Raw genomic sequence first — 2486 nt, 5'->3', positions numbered from 1 at the left:
CCTGTCGGTCCTGATCAGATCCACTGGCCTTTCCCCAGCTGGAGGAAGAGGTCTGGACCCACCTGAGACAGCAAGGCCTTCTTCTGGGCCAGGACCCACGTTTGATCAGTTAACTTGGGGTGGGATGGGGAATGAGGGCAGGAGCGGGCCGGGGCCCAGGACACACCCCGCTCCAGCCTCAGCATCAGGATGCAGGGTCTCCCGGAGCCCACCCGCCCCGTGTGTCTGGGTGCCACCATTGCGTCCTCCCAGCAGCTCTGCCAGGCAGGAATTACAGCCACCACTTGCACCACCAGGAACTCACAGCCTCACCCCATCTCTCTGTGGGGAATCCTATTTAAACCCGGGTCTGTCTGGCTTTAAGTTACCTTCTCAAGCACAGAGATCTGCTGATGTCATGTACTTCAGTTAACCAATTTGCATGCCAGGCTGGTGCAGAGATGTCGAGGGAGTGGGAGTGGGCAGCCTGCCTAACCCCAAGGCCCAGGTGGGGGCAGCAGTAAGGTCCCCGTCAACGGCTCCTTACCGCAGAGTCCCGCAAAGCACAAGGTCCCATCGAATCAGGCCCAGGCGGCCTGTCAGCCACTATTTCGCACTCTGGGATCTCACCGTGGAAGGGAGCCCCGACCTCAGCTAGAAAGGATCAGCTCCATCTTGAGTTTGTGCTGTTTGCGGAAGGCTCAGAGCATCTGCCTAACAAACACATCCCACGAGCATCTCCTCTGCAAAACCTTCCCCAGCACGAGCCTCCAAGGGCCAGAACCCGTATGCACTGGGAGCTAGTTTCTGACAGATTAACAGATGAGCTTATTTCTTTAAGCAATAAAATCGATATTGCCTGCTTCCCTGTGAAATAGCAAGGATATTTTTTATTTTTAAAAAAATGAATCAAGAGCGTAAAAGAGTAAGGAATACATTATTTAAAGAAAAACAGTGAACACGTTTTCAAATTATGAAATGCCAGTTTCCTTCAGCTTGTCACCTGATGGGACCTAATGCCACTTGACAAGGCGAGACTGGATTCCTGGGGAGAAGTGACTGTTTTTAAGACACAGGAGTAGTGTATGGGTCGCATTCCAACAGCCTTCCCAAACTGAAGTCTTTAGAAAAGCAGAGGTTTATAATGATGCTAAAGGGGAAAAAAGTACTCTGGCCCTGCTGATTGAGAAATTTTGTTTGGCCCAAAGTTAAACACTCTTCTTATCAGAGGCTTTAGTATGCTAATAAGCACGGTAAAGCTCCAGGATGGAAATAGGATAGAGTGTTTTCAGACTTATTTGATCCCCAGGATCCTTTGGGTGTGATGGTGGTGGTGGATCCCATAAGACCATTCATTCAACAGAACCAAGTTTAGGAATTTGCACAATTCTGCATTCTGCTACAGACAGTTCCAGAGAGTATCTGAACAAAGCCGTCTCCCGGGATCAGTGGGTGTGCACTTCCCAAGTTTGCTAGAAGATTCCAACTCCTGTCTCTTCCTGGACCTCACCTGGAGCTGGCCCTGCAGTTTCCCAGGAAAGAACAACCCCGTCTCTTAAACCACGGTTCCACCTGCCTGCTGCACCCACACGAGTTCTGCTCGTCTCTTTATTTAGAGGTAGTGATTATTTCCTTCCCTCATCATCCACCGTGGAGAAGGGCGACCAACATGGCCATCACCAACAGCCCAGACTCCCACTTGGACCTCGTTGCTCACTCTGCGGGATGTGGGTGCACGCTGCAGGTTTGGAGTGTAAGGGCGCCGCCCCCCACCCCCACCCCACCCCCCGCTGCCTCTCCTAGAGCTCGTCGCTGCGCCTGCTCAGGGCCTCCAGGTGGACCGAAAATCTGGGAGCTGAAGACATATATTAGGATGCTTTGCTCTTTCTGTGGCTCTTCTACTAAAAAGAAGAAAACAATTCAAGGCCATCCTGCTGTGAATTACTCGTGTGGCCAGTAATGAGCTGCTTAAATTCTCTGACTCTCCCTACCCTCCTCCCAACAGTGACCTCTATAACCCCAATATAACATCCCACAACTTCACAATTTCTTGAGCACAAAAGATAGATCATTCTAAGAATAAATGTGATACAATTGGCTATATCTCTATTCTTTAACAGCTTTCAGACAGATTTTCCACTCTCAGGACATCTGTCATCTACAGAGTGGTTCCTAAGACCCGGGCCCCAGACCTGAACACTTGAAATCCTTCCTGAATGCCCCCAACAGCTCTACCAGGCTGGCCATGTCAGCCTCAGAGCATTCATCTCAATTCAGCCGTTCCCCCAAGGCACAGTGTGAATTGCATCCTGCCGACTCATATGGAACAGAATTGCAGGGCTGTGCTGGGCACATTGGGCCGCGTCACCTCATCTCCACACCATCCCCGCCCCCCAGAGCCCAGATGGCGGGGGTCCTCAGACTGAAATTTGCAAAGGGTCACGCACTTGTGAGGGGACAACAAGGGACACAGACCTGCACTGTGCCGGAGGCCAGAAAGGTGTTAG

This window comes from Budorcas taxicolor, chromosome 3, assembly GCF_023091745.1.
Source record: "Budorcas taxicolor isolate Tak-1 chromosome 3, Takin1.1, whole genome shotgun sequence".
Taxonomy (NCBI): domain Eukaryota; kingdom Metazoa; phylum Chordata; class Mammalia; order Artiodactyla; family Bovidae; genus Budorcas; species Budorcas taxicolor.
The sequence above is the reverse complement of the archived record's forward strand: the minus strand, read 5'-3'. Positions refer to the sequence as shown.